At 43.1% G+C, this 23,386-nt stretch overlaps 1 long non-coding RNA gene across 9 annotated transcripts in view; it reads right to left on the bottom strand.

Annotated features, from left to right (window-relative positions):
• Window positions 1-23,386, bottom strand: part of LOC128113502 (uncharacterized) — a 303,408-nt gene that overhangs the window by 205,531 nt on the left and 74,491 nt on the right. For 4 of the 9 annotated variants that reach the window (XR_008219504.1, XR_008219503.1, XR_008219502.1 and 1 more), the window contains exons 2-4: window positions 22,368-22,486; window positions 5,026-5,121; window positions 4,081-4,125 (exon numbers count right to left, since the gene is read on the bottom strand). This is a non-coding gene — a long non-coding RNA (uncharacterized LOC128113502). The remainder of the gene's footprint in view (window positions 1-4,080; window positions 4,126-5,025; window positions 5,122-22,367; window positions 22,487-23,386) is intronic. The other 5 variants (XR_008219509.1, XR_008219508.1, XR_008219506.1 and 2 more) reach the window with 4 other exon arrangements.

Raw genomic sequence — 23,386 nt, 5'->3', positions numbered from 1 at the left:
ATCACCAAAGGGCTATGGGTTGCATAGACAACCAAATGAAAGGCTGGAAAAATCACAGGGACCTGTGTGCAGATCACAGGAACTAAGCGTTGGTTTCTTCAAGACCTTGTTACCAAGTTGACTCCAGGCCCCCTTCGCATACTGTACTCCTGAGGTATGTAGGGCTCTGATTCTGGTTCCAGCCAGAGAACCTGAAGCAATGATGGGAGGCCAGGAAGCTCTGAGTCTTCTCATTCTACAAAAAGTTGGGGTTTTGTTATTATTGATAATTACCTGTCTCTCAGTGAACCTAGGCATGTTAGGTTAAGTTTTCTCAGAAGGAGAGAGGAAGATGTGAGTGCAACTGATATTTGGGATGTGATCTAGTAGGAGTGAAGTAAGCCAGGGAAGACAGATGTTTGAGGCAGGTGTGGTCATGAGCAGATTATCATTGTGGGCAACAGCTCTGCTGTTATCTCCCTTGTTCTGGGACCTCTAAGACATAGGGGGAGAACTTACCTGAAAGTTGGCTTATTGAAGGGCAAGGAAACGGGGGTATTTATTCATCAACTTTTCTCTGCCATTGGTGAGAACTATTGCTAGGAGTATTAACTTCTGGCCTGTGTAACACGTATCTTAAAAATTCTTATTAATAAAATCAAACCTGAAGCCAGGTATCGTGGTGAATGCTGGAAGATCAGAGAAGCAGAACCAGCCACAGCCACCTTACCTTGCCAATTCCTCAGCTGATCCTGTTTCCTCAAACTGGAAGCTTCTGAGTCCTCATCCAAATGGATCTGAGCTGAACTGCTGCTCAAAAGCCTAAAAGCTTAACCAGACTCTAGTTCTGATTTTCACGCCTTATATATCTTTCTGCTTTCTGCCATCACTTCCTGGGATTAAAGGTGTGAGTCACCATGCCTGGCTGTTTCCAGTGTGGCTTTGAACTTACAGAGATCCGAATGGATCTCTGCCTCCCAAGTGATAGGATTAAATGTGTGCCACCATTTTCTGGCCTCTATGTCTATCTAGTGGCTGTTCTGTCCTCTGACCCCAGATAAGTTTATTAGGATGCACAATATATTGGGGGACACAATATATCACCACAGGTCTGTTCCACATGGGCTTGAGTTTGAGCATGCTTCCAACTCATGAATGCTCTGTGTTAAGATTTAGGAGCTGTAGAAGACAGCACCAAAGAGGGTAGCGAATATCATCAGGGCAATGAGAGGGGGTCTTCAGGGCATCCACTGCTCCTCATGGACTTTTCTCATTCTCATCTTGCAGTCACAATAAGGGTCCCTCATTGGAGTCTCAAAAGGAGAAACTCTACACACTACAGAGCTCAGAAACCACGGGCCTGCAAGTTCCCATCCCACCCATTGCAACTATGTTCCCACTCAATTTGAAGGGTTTTTTGTTTGTTTGTGGCTTCTTGCTTTTCCCTCCTGAATCTAGTGCTTCCTTTCCTAATAGCATTTTAATACTGCTTTCCCCAGATAGCCACGGTTCTCCCCTTTGCTAGAACACGGGAGGGAATTGGAGTGAGTGTTACAACTTAAGTTAGAGGCATGCAAGTGATGGTAGGAAATCCCACTGGAAGAAATACCACTGGCTCAGAAGAAAAACTCAGTTTTTAGGCGAACTGATACTCGTTTTAGCGAGCCAGTAGCAGCAAAAGAAGTTCCCCTGTTCTGTTTTTGTAGTCAATCTATTTGGATGATCTCAAGGGGCACCTTGCCTCTGCTCTGTGAATCTCAAACCAGGAGGAAATGTGGTGATGGTGGCTATGCAGCACCATGAGGGGGGCTTGTGTAAGATCATGTCTATGTCACAGCCCGACCAGGGCCTCGCTGCTAATGCACTGGTTATTTACTTCAGGTTGCCCATTGGCTCACTTGTTTGACTCCACCACCCAGGCCCCAACTCGCTCCTCTGGAAGTAGCTACCATAGCTCTCATTTAATCACAGATCTTGGTTGTGGGATGACTCATCCCTAACAGGCTTGAGGGGCCAGCCGGCCCAAACCAGTAAAAAAGATACTTTCTAAGAGCCAACCTGGGTCTGCCTAAGAGCCTTAGCAACAGCAGCTGAGACATGATCTGGAGATGACCTGGACCAATGAGAGGCAGCCATGTCACACCAACAGATGCATATTCATCAGACCTTCCCCCAGAGTGGGGTGGAGGATATATAAGGCTTGCCTCTTCCTGAATAAACTGAGCTTGTTGTTTCCACATTCTCCCAGAGTCCGTGTCATTGACTCTGTGCCTACTTGGCCCCCTCCCCCAAAGGGAACAATGGCACAGGACCCTGCCACACTTGGTAAAGATGTAGATGCTTCCTTGCATATTCCAAATGAATTGGCTATTACTATCTAATCACAGCATTGCATATGCTCTGTCTACTTATTAACTCACATACATTGGGGAAGATGGCGGCCCCAGAGTTATCTCCCTTTCCACCAACCTCCCTTCCCTCATCTAGGTAAGTGTGGTCTTTGACATCCAATTTAGTCCCTGATCTGTGAGTGAAAGCAGCAAAACATAATAAAATCAGCTACAGCATCCATTTATTCCACATTCTAGCAACAGGTGAAACAACACCCCTGAATATATCAGATTCTTCTGGAAAGGTCTATCAAAACACAGATTGCTCCAAACACCAAGTTCCAGATATGAGGCAGGTGATACTTGATTTCCTAGCTAGTTCCTTGGAGATGATAATGACATTGGTCAACAGATGTCTTAGCTAAAAAAGCACAGACCACAGTGTTACATTTCTTCTTGGGAGGACTGCAGTTTTGTCAGGGTCAGAAAAGAAACAAAAGAACTCACATCTCAAGTACTCTGATTCTTTGTTTCCAGATGTAACACTGCTTTCACTATATTCTTGAGTAACTATCAGCAGTATTTGAGTGATTCACCTAATGCCCATGTTTACTAACACTTGCTACTGGTTACCCATCAGAACCACAATATCCAGCATTTCTGTCCTGTGATGATCTCTAGCCAAGGCTGACTGCAAAAGATGAATTGGCAAAAACCTGAGGCCACTTGTGTGTTTAACCCCTGATATCTTTGCTACTATTCTAGTAATATTGTAATTCCCTAAATCATAGAAATGCAGTTTTAATTGAGAACAACAACAACAAAAAGCATTGGACCTCATCCACAATCTTCCCCAGTTACCTGAGAAGAGAATACCAAGTATTTAATGGTTTCTAGTTGAGTTCTTAGATTAATTATGCAAAGGCATAATTACAATGAGATATAATTCTGACTATTTTAAAGGCAGCTCTCCCTTAGCCACAATTTCTGTCCTCCTGGTCTCTCAAGTACAGCTAACACAATTAACCAGGCACCAATTGCCGCTCCCCACAGCTATTTCAATCCTTGTCTGGCTTCATCTGCTGTTGGAGAGCTTGTCAAGCAATCTTATCTGAATTTGAGTTCCCCTGTCTTCACTTACACCCCTTCAGGGAGAAATTGAATTTTTTCTGGAGCAGGTTTGTTGGTTCTTTAGAAAGATACAGGTAAGGCAGAGGCAATTGAACATTTATCCCTGAACTTTAAAGGGACCATAGATTGGAAAAGAAAATATATCTTTTAATCCCTCTACAGCTATTCTTCCTTTTAATAAATAACTGACATTTGAGAGAAACCATTATTGAACATGCCTCCTGAGCCCCTTTGTAATTGTTACAAAGAACTTCTCAGAAGACGAGTCCCATTGTGAGTATTTAAGAAGAAGTCATATTTAGTCAAAATAGACAATTGTGTTTATGTCTTCCTGAGATTTGCTCGCCAAAAGTGAGAACAACACAAAGCTGAAATGCGTTTGTGCCAGCACCACAGGCTCTTACAGACTTCAAGCACTCGGGTCACCATCCGCGTTGTGGGGAAGGTGTCAACGGGTGGCATGTGCCAATGTGTAGGAGAGCAGGTGATGAAGTCTGGGGGTCTCAACACCCACCTCTACCAAATCCAGTTAGTTGGTATCAAGAGAAAAATTCTGCCAGTAACAAAGCTAACTAAAAAACTAAATAAGCAAGTACAGGGGAAAGAAACATGAGTGATCCCAAAAGCTATACAAACCTACCTCAAGGAAACAGTAAAAGTCTTGATGCAAAACCACAATTCTCACCTCAAAAAAAAAAAAAAAAAGAGAGAGATCATTTATTGTGAAGCCATATATGAGTGACCATGGCCCAGGAACACAGATTTGGGTCACTCTAAATTCCATGATCCAGCTTAGATGGAGTCTCGTGAAGTTTTCATAGTGATCAAAGTCACAAATCAAGACACTTTTCAAATACATTGCAGGAAACGGGTAGGTAGTTAAAGCAAAGTGAGGAAATCTCTACTATAGGCATCGGATGCTATAACAGGTGACATTTTTAGCTTTTTGGTTGACAGGAACCCATGTTTTGTTAAGTTAATATGTTACAAATGGATTTAACTGTTATTTATAGAATGCTAAGTAGACATAGAGGTAGACAAAAACCACACACACACACACACACACACACACACACACACACACACACACACACAGAGTATAGCGACGCATGACTACAGCCTTAGGGTCAAGAGGATTACAAGTTCAAGGCCAGCCTGTGCTGTGGAATAAGAGTTTGGATTTAAAAATAATCACAACAACAACAAAAGCTATTTTAAAATGCAAAAAAGTGATTTTACAGAAGTGGCTGAGAGAATCTGAAAATGGAGGACAGGCTTGTCTAACCCCAAACCTGTTAGTGATGGTATAACCACCAAGACCATAGGCAGACACAGACAGAAGGATGGACTATTACAGAGAGCTCTACACAAGACCAATAAATTAAAATGTTAACAATGGTGTGAGAATTTTTAATTTAAAAAAATTATAAAGTTTTCTTCAAACTACATCAGAATAAATTTCAGTTATGATACCATTAAGAAGAAATATATGTGACTATCATCTGATAAAATGGGGGCTTTCGTTATTACATAGAAAAATAGAAATTGTTGGCTGGAAAGATGGCTCAGGGTCAATAGCACATACCGCTCTTGCAGAGGACCGGAGTTCAGTTTTCATCATCCACATCAGGCTGCTGAGAACCTCCTATAACTCCAGCTCCAGGAGATCTCATGCCTTCTTCTGGTTTCCAAGGGTAGTTGCACAAACATGGCATACACCAAGAGACACACACACACACACACATAAATAAAAACTTAAAGTTATTCCTCACTCCCAAGCCATGGTACCTAAGATTCAGCTTTGTTTTAGAATAAGGCATCAAGGCCAAGAACCCACGAGTGTCTTGTTAAAATGAAAATCCTCAGGAGTTACAGGTGCAGCATGTGACAATACCACCTATGAATACATGAAGTATTTGAACTTTGATCCTCAAACAGCAACTGCTCTATGAGCCTCCCCCTCCCTGAGATCATTCCTGACTACTCCAACATCGATCAACTAAAGGGTGGTGCTTGCCACAGAAAGGGCCCTCCAGATGTGAGGCTTCACCATCTCTTTTCTGATTTATCAGTGTCTGAACTGACAGAAATACAACATAAGGGATCAGGAAGAGGCATGAGAAGGGGATCTGTGGTTGGTATATAAAATGAATTTTTAAAAATTTAAATAATAAAAAAATAAATACAACATAAAGAGTCACCACAAACTAGACTGTTGTCAAAGTTTGGTTGTTATAGGAACAGCCATGTTGAAAAAACAGGGGCCTTTGAGCATGAGGGAAGGCTGATACACTTTGATGGGAACAAAGAGATAGAGCAGGTCTCTGCTGACGACCAAGAGTCACTTGTCACTGAAAAGACAACCTGGCAGCTTCCAAGCTCCAGGGGAAGCCAGCGGCAAACTGAAAGGATGGAAAAATGGCCTGCAGAAGAATTCTGAGATGAGCCACCTCTAGGTTCCACCAATGGCTAAGCAGATAGCTGGGCTGATCTTTAATTTTACCTCCAGTAAATAAAAGTGGCACTATGTTGAGAGGTCAGTCTTCCATGAGGATGGAATGAAACAGAGACCACATAGAGGTAGGATTGCTGTTGGTCTGGGCAGCAAACTCCTGCCCTCAATTTGTTAGGGAGGAGAAAAGGGAACGGAAGATCAGAATTGGGCGTGAGAAACATTAAATGTGTGACTTGCTTTGTACGAGCTAGGTTTGCACAAGGAAAACTGCCCCCCCCAAATACAATTAGCACCCCACTGAGTAGCACCAAGGTGGATGCTCCATGCTGTTCGGCCTTTTTGAATCTTGAGAGGTGGAGTTTGATAGCTTGTTGTTGTTGCTGCTAAAGTGGAAGACAAGCATATCTTTAATACACAATAATAGAGTTTGAGAAGTTGGGGTTTTAAGTCATAGCACTTTTTTTTAGACTTTCTTTGGTGTTAAAAGAAAAAGGCTCTAATAATGACATTTTGTGCCAAGAGTCATTAGAACAAAGTACCCGCCTGAAGCAAAATGTTATAGCCGAGTTATGAACCTGCAAACAGAACCTTAACCACCATGATAGGAGCTGACTGCAGTAATAAAAAATGAATTTGTTAAATAAAATATGTTTATAATTCACTGGGCTCGGAATCAGGGAGGTGGAAAGAAACCTCTGGTGAGTCATTATGATTTTGCAAAATAGTCAAAAGAGCAGTTCACTCTGCAGGCAGGTGGAGGGGCCAGTGCCCTATTGTCGTTATTACAGTGTGTGATTTCATTTATTCATGGGGTGCCAGGGATAGGTGGCCCTTTTGTGCTACTAAAACACGGTGAACAAAAGCAAGGGAGTGAAATGAAATCCTGGCCTTAAAGAGACTGTGATAGAAATGTATCAGCCGGTCCAGTTTGGCTGATGACAGGAAATATCGGAAGAACATTAATGCAATGAGCTTTTCCAGATCCTGGTGGGTTTAAGCAATGATTTTGAAGGGAGAAAGGAAAGGAAAGATATAGATTCACTTGGAAGTTTTTCAAGGCAGCATGAAAAGCATAAGCCTACCCAGAAAGTAAGACTCTCACTGGAGTGTAAAGATGAGAGACAATAAAACAAAGAACTAAGGCTGAATGTAGCGGAGCATAGAATTCAGAAGCTCTTTTGCTATGGGAAAAAAATGTGTAGAACCTAATGTAGAAAAAAAATAGTCTAGCCTTCCCAAAAATAATTGGTCCATGTAATATGTAATTAATTAATAAATAAGAATCATTATTTCCAAACAGGCTTAGCTATTTCTACTTTCAGCATGGTAGTAACACCAAAGCAGGCATGAAAGGAAAGTGGGAAATTATGTGCCAACTCACTGAACCTCTCGTCCCTTTATATATTGAATCCTTACTTCCCACCACCTCAGAATGGAAAGAAAGCCGTCAAAGAGGCGAGTTAGTAAAGATGAAGCCCTTAAGTGGGTCCTGGGGTGAACTTGGGAGAAAAGGAGGTTAGATCATGCTGAGGCACCAGGAGAGAAGTCTGTGCCAGGACACAGCAAGGATGCTCAGCTAAATGCCAAGGAGAGAGCCTTGGCAGAGACCAACCCTGCGGACACCTTGATCTTTCTGAGGCAATAAAATACATTTCTGGTTTCCAAGCTCCCCAGAATGTGTTATGGCACCCGACTGAGGGAGAAGAAGATAAGAGAAAGCAAGGGGCCAGGGAAGGCTCACGGGGGACTTAGAAATGACACCGAAGCCGAGTTTTATGCCTGTGATGGCTAATCTTGGTGGTCACCTTGACTGCATCTGGAATCAACTAAAGCCCAAGCTGCCAGGCACTCCTGCAAGGGATTTTCTTGATCAGACTTTTTGAAGGAGGGAGACCCAAGCTAAACGTGATAGTTCCTTCTAGTGGCAGCCTGGATAAAAGGACAGAGAAGGAAGGTTTGCTTGTAGCCTGCTCGCTCTTGCTCTGACAAATTCATTATTCTGTTGCTGCAGCATTCCTTCACCAGTATTCGAAGCAGCTTCTTCAGGATTCCAGTATAGACCAAGACCAGCAGCTGTCCAGGAACCCTCCAACCTCCAGCACCAGATTGGAACTACTCAGATATCCAGCCTAGGGGGACTGAGCAACTACTAGTTTCCTGGCCTCTCCAGTGTGGAACAGCTATTACTGGACTACCCATACTGTTGTGGGATCATCTTTTTGTACACTGTGAAGATGTGTCACTCTGGTTGGTTTAATTAAGAGCTGAATGGCCAATAGCTAGGTAGGATTCCCTGGCAGAGAGGATGCTGGGAAGAAGGCAGAGTCTCCAGCCAGAGGTGGAATAACCAGGATGGGCATAATGGAGATGAGGTAACAAGTGTGTGGAAGAACAGATATTTAAAAATATGGGTTAATTTAAGTTATAAGAGCTAGCTAAAAACAAGCCTAAGCTAAGGCTGATCTTTCATAATAGTAAGGCTCCGTGTCACTTTTTTGTGAGCTTGTGGCCCAAAGAAAAATCCATTTACACCATGCCACGTCTTGTAAGCCAATCTAAATCATTAAATATATCGTCTAGACTTAACCAGGAAGATTGGCAGCTCCTCCCCCTCTCCATCTACCCCCATGGTCCTGTGGTAACTAGAGCAGTCCTTCTGGCTGCCAGTGTTGTAGTTTTCTGTCTGGCACTGTGATAAAATATTCTGATGAAACAACATAGGGAGAAAGCATTTGCTTGGCTCGCTCTTCCAGGTCACAGTCCATGACTTCTGTATTCAGACATCGTTATTTCAGTCTCCCAAGGAGGGCTGTCCTCACCTTTCCATCAACCCCTCTTGGTGCTGCCCTTCTGTATGGAGCACTCCCCCACCCTGCCTTGCACCTTACTCTTTCTATGCTAAGTTTTTACCACCTTTCTGGCCATTAGATTCCCTTTTAAAGGTCACTCTTGTGACTTGGCTCTGAATTAGTGGCTGAATGTCCCCCATCGAGTGCTCATCATATATTGGACTTGAGATTCTTCTAGTCAATATGCTGTACAAAGACAAAACCCAGGTTTGTCTCATGCTTTGTAAATATAAATTGAGGCATTATTATTAAATGTATTATGGAAAGGTTACATTTGCACTGCTTCAGATTTCACCAGATGCTCATTCACCTGACTAGTCTATTGTTTCCATGTAGTGGAGTGATAAATACAAGTAGAATAAATGAGAAAATGAGTGTCTTGGTCAGTGTTATGCTGTGAAGAGACACCATGACTACAGCAACCCTTCTAAAGGAAAACATTTAATTGGGGTTTGCTTACAGTTTCAGAGGTTTAGTCCATTATCAGCATGGTGGGAAACATGGCAGCATGCAGGTAGATATGGTGCTACAGGAGCTGAGAGTTCTACATCTGGATCTACAAGCAGCAGGAAGGAAGGAGACACTGGGACTTGCTTGAGCATTTGAAATCTCAAAACCCACCCACAGTGACACACTTCCTCCAACAAGGCCACACTTACTCCAACAAGGCCACACCTCCTAATCCCTATCAAGTAGCATCACTCCCTAATGATGGGGGTCATTCCTGTTCAAACCACCACATTCCACTCCCTGGCCACCACAGGCTTGTAGCCATAACATAATGTAAAAATACATTCAGTCCAACTTCAAAAGTCCCCATTCATAATTTATCACAGTCTCAACACTGTTTAAAAGTCTAAAGTTCAAAGTCTCTTTGGAGATTCATGGCACTCTCTTAACTGTAACCTCCTGCAAAATCAAAACCAAAAAGCAGATCACATACTTCCAACACACAATAGTACAGAATATATATTACCATTCCCAAAAGGAGAATAGTAAGGAAATACTGGAACAAAGCAAGACCTAAAACCAGGAGGGCTCCAAATTCTGCATCTCCTGTCTGATGTCAAAGCAGTCTTCAGGTCTCCAACTCCTTTCAGCTTTGTTGACTGCAACACACTTCTCTCTCAGGCTGGTTCTACACCTGGTCTGCAGCTCCCCTCAGCAGGTACCCAATGGCTCTGGCATCTCCAATATCTTGGGGTCTCCAAGGCAATCCAGGCTTTACCTTCACAGCTTCATGAAAAGGCCCCTTTGGGCTTCTATACAGGGACACCTCAGGGGCTTTCCCTAGTTAGGTCACAGAGGAAGAGTCCGTAACCCTTTTCTTGTATCCTTGACTCTAAAACAAGAACCATGTGGCCAATACTGCCAAGTTCTGCTACTTACTAGGGCTGGAACATGGCCACTTAGTTTAATTGCAACTACATCAGCTTTCTGTGTCTGTTTCAATGGTTTCCTTTACTGATTAAGCTTTTTAAAATTTCTTTTTACCCAGTTGGAAGCTTACTGGGTGGGGTCATACCCTGAGGTCACCACTCTCTTTATTCCATTTAGGATCAGGCTTTTCTTTGAACTTTTTAATCTCCTTGAGCACTGGATTTAGCTCCACTATACTTCCTGGTGCTCATTTTCTCCTCAAATTGTACATTTTATATTTTTCCTTGGTTGCTTATTTTCATTATAAATCTGCATAAGAATAACCACTAATAGTCACACAACAGAGTCAATACTATGCTGCCTTGACATCTCCTCTGCCAATGCCATTAATCCAAAACTCTTCAATTTAGCCTCGGGTAGATTTTTTTTTTTTTTTTTTTGGACAAGGGCAAAAAGCAGCCAAACTCTTTACCAAAGTATCACAAGTACAGTCTCTAGGCCATCTATTAATGTTCTTCTCCTCTGAATCATCTCGAGTCAAGACATCATAATCTACATTGCTCAGCACCACTGTCTTCCATGTTCCTCTTAGTGTGGCCCACTAAGTCCCACTTGAATCATCAATGGCTTTTCTAATCCAAAATCCCAAAGTCCACATTTTACCAACAAACAGCATGGTCAGGCCTGGCACAGCAACACCCCAGTCCCTGGTCCCAACTTCTGTCTTATTCAGTGTTCTGTGCTGTGAAGAGACACCGTGACCATAGTGGCAACCCTTATAAAGGAAAGCATTTAACTGGGGCTTGCTTATGGTTTCAGACGTTTAGTCCACTATCAGCATGGTGGGAAGCATAGTGGCATGCAGGCAGACTTGGGGCTAGAGGAGCTGAAAGTTCTACATCTGGATCAGCAGGCAGCAAGAAGGAAGAGACACTAGGCCTGGCATGAGCATTTGAAAGCCCAGAGCCCACTGCTAGTGACAACTTTCTCCAAGAAAGCCATACTTTCTCCAATAAGCCACACCTAATCCCTGTCAAGCAGCACCACCGCCCCCTATGACCAAGCATTCAAATATATCAGCCTGTGGGGGCCATTCCTATTCAAACCACCACAATGAGCTAACATAATATGTGTTACCTAGGGGTGGGAGTAAGTGGGTGTGTTACGACTATACCCATCTTATCCATTTTATCAGTGATTTTTATGTTGCTGTGATAAAATACCATGACCAGAAGCAACTTCCAGGAGAAAGGAGTTCATTTTAGTTTACCATTCCAGAGGTTCATCATAGCAAGGAAGGCATGCCAGCAGAAACCTGAGACCAGCCTGGCACTCAGAAGCACAGAGATCACATTTCACTCCCCCACAGAAAGCAGAGAAAGAGAGACAAAGAGATGGGGGGCGCAGAGAGAAACAGAGAAGAAGGGGGAGATAAAGACAGTGAAAGCATGAAGTGGAGACATGATACAACCCCAATGCCCATCCCCAGTGATACACTTCCTCCAGCAAGATCCCATGACCTTCTCAAAGAATGGCATCAGCTGGGGACCAAGTGCTCAAGTACGGAAGCCTGTGGGGGACATTTCTCATTCAAACCACCACACTTATCTGAATGAAAAAAAAAAAGAAATAAAAGGAGGACATGACTGTTCCTAGGTATGGTGGAAGAGAAGGTTTATTGTAGATAAAAGGGAGAACACAGATTGAGGCATCTGGAAGAGTCCAGAGTAATTATGGTTAGGCTAAGCTGGGCCATGTAGGGAGAGAGGGGGAAGGAGGGCAAGAGAGGAGCCACCAACCAAGAGGGTTAGTCTGGGTCAAGAGACTGTCCAAGAGACCAAAACAGTTAAAAAGGACTGGCATGGCCAAAACAGCAGGATTATACAGAAAAGAGCCTCTGGGGGAAAGGTAGCCCAGTCCCTGGGCTGGAGAGGTAGGGGGTGGGGTATGCCAGCCAGCAGGATCCTGTAATATGTAGGGAGTGAGGGATCCTGGGAGAACCTGGAGGCCAGTGTCAACTTTGGTGTGGTTTTTGTTGTTGTTGTTGTTTTTGTTGTTGTTTTTCAAGACAGGGTTTCTCTGTGTAGCTTTGCGCCTTTCCTGGAACTCACTTGGTAGCCCAGGCTGGCCTCGAACTCACAGAGATCCGCCTGGCTCTGCCTCCCGAGTGCTGGGATTAAAGGCGTGCACCACCACCGCCCGGCAACTTTGGTGTGTTAATAGGCACCTCTTAGCCTTTTGCTCCTGGTTTGAGACCTAACATCACCCTCACGCCAAAGCCTTTGAGGCCACAGAGCATAGGGAGACGAGGAGCTCTGGAATCATCTAGGCAATGGGTCTGCCGCAAAAGGCCTTGAAAATCCAGAAGGAAAGGAAGGAGAGGCAAAGTTAGCCCCTGGAACAGGTGTTCCTAGGCATGGTCTAGATTCTAGGCCATGGTAGCAATATTGTATGCACCTTAGGTAATCCCTAAGAGGGCAGAGGTAGAGGTGCCCGTTAGTTGAAAAGTGTTCAAATATAGCCAAAGCCCCAAGGCATGGAGAGGTGAGGTGGCTCACAGAAGAAGTCTGTACCTGGAGTACGGCTCCAGGGAGCAGTCTACAGCTTTGGACACAGTGGAATGGACATCCTGAGTTTCACTGCTGGTGAGACACGGTTGCATATGACTGTAGACTCATACTTCCCTATTGGAGATGTTGAGTCCCTGCTTTGCCTTCTTACACATTAGACCTTTCAGAAGGCTTCGGCAGGCACTTTCCAAAGGATAGACTTCTCTCTCTGTAGGTCTGGATTCCCACAAATGGAATGTCACCAGTCAGAACAGGCAGGTGGCAAGTCTAAGCAATTAGTAGAAATCAAGACTCATAGTCTTGAAAATAATTAATATTGTCTTCTAATCTCTTTTCTCTGGGGGAAACTTTGCATTTTGCTTAAAAGAAATGTCATCTACACCTCACTGTTTCCAGAACCTGGCTGTGAAGAACAGTATGTTTCTTTCAGAGCTCTGCAAAAGCATCCTTGAAGGGGCCTTTCCTTTGCTTCCCAGCCAAGTCCATACATTTCCCTGCAGATATGATGCCAGATCTACCAACATAATGTAATGTAGCCAGGAATGGTCAAGGGTGTGATGGGTGACTCCAAGAGGACAAGAGCCTGGCTTCCATCACCACTGTCCTCCCACTGCCAGCAAGTCCCTGAAGGACAGTGACGGGGACCAGCAGTGGATAGAAGCACAAACACCTTGCAATGGTGTCCCATGGAACACAGTCAATGTGGGAGGGATAGTCACAGAATAAAGTGGGGTGGGGTCAGAGGATTTTGAAAGAGGAAACAGAAATAGGCAACAGACAAGGAGCATCAACTTGCTGTGTGTGTAGGTTTGGTTTGGTTTGGTTTGGGTTTTGCTGCTCTGAATCAAACCTTAGGACCTGCCATACAAGCATGGAGACACCATGAAGACCATGGGGATCCAGGCACTGAGTATGGCACTGAGTCTGCTCAGGACACAACAGCATATTTCTGAAGTGCTAACAGGGAGCACCAGGAAGGAGCACCAAAGCACAGACAATAGATACTGCAGCAGCCTCTTCCCTCAGTCAGGTGCACCTGAGTCTGCTTCAGGGACACGATGAACATAATGGCGGGTTAGAGGAGATGGGTACAAATACCATCACCCTCCAAGGTTCTTTGTGAAACAGTGAAAAAATGGGTAGGGTAACAAAAAGGAAATTCCTTATGGAAGTGTGGGTGAATAAAGGAAGATGCACACATTTCTCCAAGGTTCCCCTAGTCACCTCTTTGCACAGTATCAGAAATTTGAATTTGGGGCATATCATATCCCTGATTCTGTTGTTTTCACAACTCATGCAAGAGATTAGGAGATTCTCTAGCCTATAATTCACTTTCAGTTTGATAATGCCAGCAAAACAGTTGAGGCTCAACCTTATCATCCCAGAGAAGTTACTACTTCATAAACCCCACACCTATAACCAGGGATTCTGGTCAACATAGTTCCCCATTCTTAAATGTAAAATATATAAAAGTTCTTTGATAGTTAAGGTCTTGTGACTTTCGATATGAAACTCAAGAGGGGAAGAAAAGGAGTGTTCGCAAAAGCAGCAATCATGGTCTGGGGCTATAAAAGATAATTGTGTGTCCCTAAAATAAATCAGGATGCTCAAAAGTCTGATAATAAAAGGGTTTTTTTGTTGTTAAAAATGTTACATCTGACACTATAAACCTATAGGTAGAAGCCAAGTGTGTTGACACATAACTGTAATTCTAGCACTTTCTAGGGAAGCAGGAAGATTGTGAATTTGAGACCCTATCTCAAAACAAAACCACAAATAAATGTATAAGAAGAAGATACATTTGAAACAAATATCCGGAAAATAGATCTTTTAAAGTAGACCATTTTGAAAAAGATGAGGCAAGAAATAGAAAATAAGTAAGACAAAACAAGAGAACAAACTAATTCAGTGCTGGGAAGATGGCTCTGTGGGTAAGAATGACTGGTGTGAAGACATGAGGACCTGAGTTCAGATCCTGAGAACCTAAGTTAGAAGGAGGAGGAGGAGGAAGCTACCGCTACTGTCATCAGGTATGATGGCACATGTCTGTAACCTCAGCATTTGTGGGCAGAGGCAGGCAGATGCCCTGGCTGGTGGAGGTTGGCTGACTAGTCAGTCTATTTGAAATGGTGGGGCTCCAGGTTCACTGAGAAACCCTGTCTCAAAAAATAAGGCAGGGAAGTGATTGAGGAGGGTATTACAGTTTTAACCTCTGGCACCCACACAGGGAAGCACACCCATATGTCACAGACAGACAGACAGACAGACAGACACACAGACACACACGGGGCCGGGGTGAGGGAAGGACAGGGAGAGAGAGAATTAATCAAGTCCAGAATCCTCCATGTCACTCTCTTGCCCAAAAAGTCTCCCGTGGCTTCCCTACAGGTATAAAAGCACAATGTCCTCTATGATCTAGGGCCTGTGACCTTTCTGACCTCACCCAGTCTTCAGGCCATTGCCCTGACTGTGTCCTCTGCTTAGAATACTCTTAACAGCCAGGAAGGATGAGCAGGGCTTGTGAATCCAGCATTGCTTTACAAGGAGGTCAGGTTGGCAGCCCATCTCAGCCCGGTGCCTCAGCTGCAGAGCAATAAGCATGGTTACTTGATGGGATTCAACCTCTGTATCCAGGGACTGCCAACCCTCTCACCTGAGAATGTGCATGCAAGCGGCAACCAGATGGAGAAAACAGGACCCCAAGTGGGCTGAAATCAGACTGAACACAGAGCAAATGGCCCCACCTCCTGTCATCTTGTCAAATGTAAATTTGTACTTACAGAGAGGAAGACAAAAACTGCATATTTTTCTATCATATATAGATTCTAAATTTAAGTCTGGGAAAGAAAACACGGAAGTGGAAAGATGTCTACTTGGGAGAGAAGAGAAGTTAGGGGGAGGGGCAAGGAACAAGAAAGGCTAGGGGTGTAAATATGATTAAAGTATGTTGTATCCATATGTGAAAATATCAGGACAAAACCCACTCGTGTAAGTAAATGATGTACACCAATAACTTAAATAAAGTGGCAAGCATCAATAGCTGGTCTTTATCAAAATAAGCATAACAAAATCCTCTGTCTAGCACCTAATGTTCCTCATGTGAGACTCTCTACTTTCCTTTCTTGCTTCTCTCTAACAATCCCCCTGTTTACACTTTAGTTCCTGTTTCCTGAGCATCCCCCTATGTCTGTGTCTTCCTTCTCTCTTACCTGGCTCCTTCCTTTTCACCATCTTTGAATGTGTGCCCATCTACTGCAATCCTATATTCACGGTTAAGGTCCCTGGTCTAACCAACCAGATGTGACTTCTCCCTCCTGGACCTTTGTTTAGCATTTCCTTTGGGGATTTGCCACTCCTCACCTGACCTGTTAGCTACATCGGCCTTGTCTATGGCCTCCCAATAGACTGAATATTCTCCACCAAAAATGAAGATGCAGCTTAGGTCACTTTTGCTAATGCAGAATGATCTTCACAATGCTCTACCTCAGTAGGCAATTGAAGATTCTTGGAATGAGGTTCTGGTTTTCTGGGACAATCTCCAACCATACTTTGCCTTCCTGTCTATTTAGAGCTTCATCCATTCACTGTGAATGTAGCACCTGTGCGACACACACTCCCCAGAAATAGCAGAGTGAAAAGTCAGACTGTCTCCTTTCAACACCCAGATTCCCATATTTCCCCAGAATACTCAGAAGCCTAATGACACTGGACATTCTTTCACAGTGACCATCAAAAATGGCCACTTCAGCACTGTCCTCGTTGGATGTAGCCTGCCTGCCACTGACCCCCCCCCCCGCTCCACAATTCTCTGGGGCTGCCTCCTATACTTATGTTACCCACTGGGCTCTCCAGGTGTTGAGTTTGCAAGCCTAGGTCTAAATCAAGCCTGGCCTTTGCCATTTCAAAAGAACCTATATTTGATGTTGCTCGGAACAAAGGCTCTGTACTTAAAGCCTTGCAAGTCATCTTTTCTCAACTCCACTCCTCTGAACACCAGCCCTGAGAATCCTGAATGATTTCCCAATGTACTTCTTCCTTCTGAATAGGTGTCTCCAAGCACCTTTAGAAACGGTAAATCACTAGCACACAAAGGCCACATGAAAGTCACTTCAATGAATATAAAAATAAAACAAAATTGTAACATGTGAAAATGTCAAAGCCTCATTAAAATACTAGAAATGTCATTGAATAAAAGCAGCTTGGAGATTCGCACAGTGAAGCAGAGATGCCGAGGAACCGCATGCACAGATTTTTAACACATAATCAAGAAGAAGAGAAAAACTGAACTGGGAACTGTAAGGAAAGTGATTTTTGCCATATGTACCCCAAAATGTCGTAAATAAACAATGAGCAGAGACATGTTTTTATTCTTTGCATCCAGCAGCAGGTCCCCAGAGCTCTGCTACAAGTCGACAGTTTGTATTATATGGAGAGAAAGAACTCACTTTATTAAGTATCAAGAGACAAGCCGTCCACAAATGTCTGCTCTAATAGAAATCAGCTTCACTACTAATTTGGAGTTAGGAGCAATAGCCCCTTATTAAACTATTTACAAACAGCATTTTATCCTTCAGAATATATCATCATAAATCAGGCACAGACTATTGCATTAGCCTCAGATAGACTGTATTAGAGAGCCTCAATAGAGATTCTTAAATGCCCTTCCTGCCAACTGTACCCATAATTCCTTGCAGTGCAACTTAATTTTCATGCTGAGTCTTTCATAAAAGTTCTATCTTGACTAACTCAAATAACACTGTCAAGAAATTTAAATGAAAAAAATCATGGCAAGGGGAAAAATTCATAGGGAGAACCAAGAGACTCCCAGCACATCTTCAAGAAAAAAAACAGGAAGTATATGGAAAGTCAATAAGAAAGTGAGACAGAAAAGCAGGTTCCCACATTTAAGTTACATAGCTAATGAATTCCCACCAGCGGTGGCTCCTGGCTTGAATAAGCACAACAGAATGATGAATGAACATACATATGAACACACACACACACACACACACACACACACACACACACACACACACACACATCTGTATACAAAGAGCTAGTAGGAGGCATTTGAAATGGTCATTTACAATTGGACACTCCTGTGATCTTTCCAAGTGGTCCAATTTAATGGGTAAGAGCATGGGCTTTGGAGTTGAACATCCTAGTGATACCAAGCTAGTCACTTTTCCTGCCTCTGTTTCCCTAGCTGTACATTGAAAACAGCTGGTACAATAGCTCAGTGGTTAAGAGCACCTGCTGCTTTTGCAGAGGAATGAGTTCTATTCCCAGCACCCAAGTTAGGCAGCTCACAACCATCTGCAGCTCCAGGGCATCCTACATCCTCTTCTGGCCCCCATAGGCACTGCGACCATGTGAACAAATTCCCACACAGATGCATACATGTACACATAATTTAAAATAAAAATAACATTTTAAAAACATAGTGTCCACATGATCTGGGCTACAAGAGCTAAGAGGTGCAATGCATGTAGGGAGATGTGGCTATGCCACCATCCTCTATGTGGGGCCAAGACATATGGATACATTGAAAGGTTAAATGGATGGAACTAGAAAATATCATCCTGAGTGAGGTAACCCAGACTCAGAAAGACAAACATGGTATATACTCACTCATAAGTGGATACTAGATGTAAAGCAAAGGATAATCAGACTACAACCCACAGCTCCAGGGAGGCTACTTAGTAAGGAGGACCCTAGGAAAGACACAGGGATCGCCCAGTGACAGAGAAATGGATGAGATCTACATGAGCAAACTGGGGGTGGGGGGGTAATGGGGGGCAAGAGTCAGGGGAAAGAGAGCTTAGGGGAGTGGGAGGTCCATCTGGATCAGGAACAGAGAGGGAGAACAAGGAAAGAGATACCATGATAAATGAAGACCCCATGGGAATAGGAAGAAGCAGAGTGCTAGAGAGGTCCCCAGGAATCCACAAAGATAACTCCACCATAGACTACTGGCAATGGTCCAGAGGGTGCCTGAGATGACCTGCTCTGGTGATCAGATGGCTGAATACCCTGTCATGATAGAACCCTCATCCAGTGACTGATGGAAGCAGATGCAGAGATCCATGGCTGGGTCCCAGGCGGAGCTCCAGGAGTCCAATCGATGAGAGAGAGGAGGGATTCTATGAGCAAATGATATCAAGACCATGACTGGAAAAAGTACAGAGACAACTAGCCAAACTAGTGGAAACCCATTAACTGTGAACCAATAGCTGAGGAACCCCCATGGAACTGGACTAGGCCCTCTGGATAAGTGAGACAGTTGTTTAGCTTGAACTGTTTAGGGGGCCCCCAGGCAGTGGGACCAGGACCTGTCCCTAGTGCATGAGCCAGATTTTTGAAACCTAATGCCTATGGTGAGACACTTTGCACAGCCTTGGTGCAGGGAGGAGGGGATTGGACCTGCCTCAACTGAATGTACCCATGGGAGACCTTGCCTAGAAGGAGGTAGGAATTAGAAGGGAAGGCTAGGGGGTGGGAGGAGGGAGGACAGGGAATCTGTGGTTGATATGTAAAATGAATAGAAAATCTCTTTAAAAAAAGAAAAGAAAAGAAAAGAAATACATGAAAAAAAAAGAAAGGTCAAAACAAGTACAGTCAGTTAACTAATTCTCTATGGAATAAGAAACTTTCACAGAACCAAGTCATAAAACAAAATTTCAATGCTGTTGAACAAGGAAATAGAGGTTTTCGTTTAATTATTAATATTTATTTTAAACTTTATTATAAAAAACATTGTAAATAAAAAATTACACTCTAAAATTAATCAGACTCAAAGATTATTCAACTCAGTGAAGCCCTAGACAGTTAGAATAGTCATCAGGAACTGAAGCTGTGGTGGTTCTCGTTGGATTTTATACTTTCACTATGAAATATATTTTATGCCTTTATCCACCATCCAAAATGAAAAATCCAGGACGGAGATAGAATTACAAAAACAATTAGATTTAAATCCTCTTTCATAATTTGTGTCCATTACCTGTGTTCAGTCCTTTCTCATCCCCTAATATTTGGCCTTTCTTGTTTTCTTTTCTACATGCTATACTATACCCACATGTACATTTATTTACATATATATGTATACTATTGGCTAGGTACCACATACAAGGAAGAAAATAAGGATTTTTTCTTTATTTTTGAGATTGTGTGACATTACTTAATGTTACATATTCTAAGTCCATTTATTTTCCTTCAGATCTTGTGATCACATTCTTCTTCAGAGCTGAAAAGCATTTCATATATATATATGCCAAATATCCATTATTAATGTTAATGGACAACTAGGTTGTTTCTAATTCTTGACTCTCCTGGATAAAGTAACAGTAAACATGCAGGTGCAAATATCTATGGTAAGATGTTGAGTCCTCTGAGTGTATGCCCAAGAGTGAAATAGCTTGGTCATATGGTAGTTCTATTTTAAAAATTTTCAGAAATCTCCAAAATGTTTTCTGCAATGTTTGTGGTAATTTTCACTCTCTACAACAGTGAATAAGGGTTTACTTCTCACCATATCCTCTCCAACATTTCTTGTCAGGTTTATCAATAATAGCCATAGAATTTACTTTTAAAATCTAACTAAATGAACCATAACTAAAACAATTGGGCCAGGATAAAATCAGAAACATCAAAATGCTTTCCAAACTGGAGCAATTATTTAAATGTGGTCCCTCTGCCCAGCGGAGGTGGTGCACACCTTTAATCCCAGCACCCAGAAGGCAGAGCCAGGCAGATCTCTGTGAGTTCGAGGCCAGCCTGGGCTACCAAGTGAGTTTCAGGAAAGGCGCAAAGCTACACAGAGAAACCTCGTCTCGAAAAACCAAAAAATTAAACAAACAAACAAACAAACAAACAAACAAACAAATAAATAAATAAATAAATAAATAAATAAATAGATTTGGTCCCTGGAAGAGAAATAAAATTGAAAAAGAGGCAAATATTTGTAAGTCAGTTATTTGTAAGTCAAATAATTCCTTTTCACACATGAGCCCACAGTGTTTAGGACTGCTTGCACAAGGCCAAGACAGTGAAATACCAGCATGTATCGCGGAATGGCTCCTGAAACACACCCCTTTTGAGGAGCAACCAGCAATCCTTGGTTGCTGGGGAACAGTCAGTTTTCTTCAGAGATGGGGCCCTTGAGAGGCTAGGCATGCTCCAGGAGAAGGTCCTCCACCAATCACACACAGGCATCACTAAGTGAATGCAGTGAGGTCAAGCAAACCAACCAACAAACAAAAAAACTAAAAAACAAAACAAAACATGAAAGAAAAGGAGCAGTGGATAAGACAGGAGAGAAATTGGAGGGGAGGAAATAGAGGAGGCTTGCATCAAAGCACATTCAATGCATGTATAGAATTCTCAAACAAGAAAAAAAGAAATTCTGAAAAATGACTCTTACCGGCAAACCGTTTGGTTTGTTCTATCTGTCTTGTGTTCACTTTCCATACCCTTGAGTGTTGTACCCAGCCACACACTCTGGATTTCCCAGGTAGCATTTCCTGTATTCTCATCCAAGCGTGTTTGTCTTTTGCTCATCTTAGGTAGTTGTGGAAATTAAGTATCAGGAAATTTTCCGAGATTGGAGGAAATGGGTAGAGACTTGAAGCCCTTTCATAGATCTTATTTGGAGATGGTTGGCTTCAAGCCAGGCTTGTCACACGAGAATAAGTGAATCTCAATCAGAAACAGCATATATATGGACAGCCAAGATGGGGGTCAGCCAAAGTGAAAGTCGGGCAACAGACAAGAACCAGAAGGGAAGCAAAACAAGCGTCAGAAGTTCAAGGTACTCAGTCATGAATCAGGGTTCTCTGAGCAGTCGGCAGTTCATTCAATAGACGGGTAAATGAATCAGCAGCTATGATCCGATAAATGGAAGAAAGGATCATAGACACAGAAGTACAACGTGTAGAAGATGAAGCTAAGGTCGGTGGGCAGAACATACTTGGATATAAAGGTCATCTCAGCCTCCCTCTGGATGCTGTAAGATACCTTCTGGAGACTGAAGATGGTGATAGTGTGCAGCTAGCTGAAGAAGTGCCATGGAGGGTGCCCAAGTACTCCTTTCTGGCTTCAGCAAGGAGTAATGAGCGAAGGAAGCAACCCATTGTCTATGAACTAAATAGTCCTCTTATACTGAATCCCTTCTTCCTGATTTCTCCTCTCTTTTCTCAAGCACTGTTTCATTCCTGGGTCTCTAAGCAGACTTCAATTATTTCACCTCCCGTGTTTCAGGTTTGGTCTCCCAGGAATTGCACTACACAGTTTGTATGTACTGCTCCAGGGTCGGAATTCTCTAGGGCCCACCTCACTGCACTCCTGGCCTGGTACATTACAAAGGCAGAAGAACAAGAAAAGGGCAAAGAAGGGCAATGTGTTTCTACAGATTGGAGCTGAGCATCATGGCAAGAGCAGAACGGAGCTGCTAAGTCAAGAAAATGATGCTGTGCCTCCTGGTCTTGTTTCATATTCATCACCCCGGTTTTCTATTGGAAGATGGTAGAAGGTCGATGGTGCCCCCAAGATGTCCTCTTAGCTCAGAGCTGCTACTCAAGCTACTGTAAGCTTACTAAAATTACCTTTGCCCATAAGGTCATAACTGTCCTGGGAAGTAGGCTGATAAGTGGCTAGTACAGAGGTATAGGACACAAACCTTTTGTCTTAATTCAGGCCACCTGTGAAGACCACGCCAATTCCACAGTGTTCTGCAGCACTGGCTGATCCTCGGTTGCTGATTCTCTGTCTCAAAGACTTGTTTCCATGAAACCCGATCTACAACAGACACCATGTATGCAGACATATGTCATATGACTTACATTTAACATGAAACATACACAAGCTCCTACAGTTTGGATAAGTGTCTACAAAAGTCCTCTGAATCAAAGGTGTGGTCACCAGCCAATGATGCCACTAGGAGGTGGTGGAAGCTAGGACCTGGTGTGTAGTGGGAGGAAGTTAGATTTTGGGTGGTTTACACTTGAAGAGGATATTAGCACACCAGTCCATCCTCATCTCTCTCTGCTTCCTGGATGCCATGAAGGGGTCAGCTTCCTCCACCATGCTCTCCCTGTCATGATGCATTACCCAGACACAGGTCCAAATGCCCAAATGCCCAAATGTCCAAATGCCCAAATGCTGATGGCCTTAAATGACAACTAAAATAAACCTTTCATTGGGGCTAGAGAGATGGATCAGTAGTTACGAGCACTTGTTGCTCTTGTAGAGGACCCAGCACCTACATCAGGCAGCTCAAAACCATGTGTAACTACAGCTCTGGAAAACTTGATGACCTCTACCGGCCTCCATGGGCACTGCACTCACATGCACACATATACACATAGTTAAAAACAACTTTAAAAAATAAACTCTTCCTCATTTTAAGTTGATTATCTCAGATACTTTATCCCACTGACACCAGCCATACATCCTTTGTTCACCAGCCACTGGCCAGTGAGACATGAGAGCCAGAACTGGGATTAGCCCACTGGAACAGTTCCCAGCAGCAATCTTGACATAAAAACAACAACAACAACAACAACCCAGAGTTCTTCCTTTTCCCCATGGACAAGAATAGACTACAAAACCAGGGCAAAGTTGCTACATAGAAATATTTTATGATTTCTCATGTTGCTATGTAATTGGGATGTTCTCTCATTAAATATAGAATAGCAT

The sequence above is a fragment of the Peromyscus californicus genome, unplaced genomic scaffold (assembly GCF_007827085.1).
Source record: "Peromyscus californicus insignis strain IS unplaced genomic scaffold, ASM782708v3 Scaffold_18__1_contigs__length_77618521, whole genome shotgun sequence".
Taxonomy (NCBI): Eukaryota; Metazoa; Chordata; class Mammalia; order Rodentia; family Cricetidae; genus Peromyscus; species Peromyscus californicus.
The sequence above is the reverse complement of the archived record's forward strand: the minus strand, read 5'-3'. Positions and strand labels throughout refer to the sequence as shown.